Below are 591 nucleotides of genomic sequence, written 5' to 3'. Positions count from 1 at the left end.
AAAAGGGGTCAGTGCAGGAAGGTATTTAGGGAAAGAGCCAAGTTTTTAGTTTTTTATGGAAGGATAGTAGATTATGATCACTCCTCATGGCTAGTGGGAGGGAGTTCCAGAGCTTTGGCGCGTTGTAGGCGAACCTGCTGCCGCCAGATTTTGCCTTTTTTATTCTAGGGATGGAGGCCAGGGCAAGTGAATCAGATCTTAGGTGTTTGTTAGATTGGTGTGGTTTCATCAGGGATCTGAGTATTGGGGGGCCCTTATCATGCAGGATTTTGTGCGCTATGCAGAGCGTCCTGAATGTGATGCGCTCCTTCACTGGGAGCCAGTGTAGGCTTTTGAGGGCAGGTTTCGCCGAGCTCCGTGCTTTGGTTCCCGTGAGGACTCTAGCTGCGGCGTTTTGGGCCACCTGAAGTTTTTGAATGACTGATGCAGGGGCTCCCAGGTACAGGATGTTACCGTAATCTAGTCTTGAGTTGACCAGTCCCTGCATCAGTAACTTCCTGGAATGGAAAGGGATCAGGTGGAGGATCTTACGGGCCATACGGATTAGGCCGATATGGCAGTTATATATGGTTTCCAATCCTTCTGGGGGAC

Source organism: Lissotriton vulgaris, unplaced genomic scaffold (genome assembly GCF_964263255.1).
Source record: "Lissotriton vulgaris unplaced genomic scaffold, aLisVul1.2 SCAFFOLD_1682, whole genome shotgun sequence".
Lineage (NCBI taxonomy): Eukaryota > Metazoa > Chordata > Amphibia > Caudata > Salamandridae > Lissotriton > Lissotriton vulgaris.
This window is presented reverse-complemented; position numbering follows the sequence as displayed.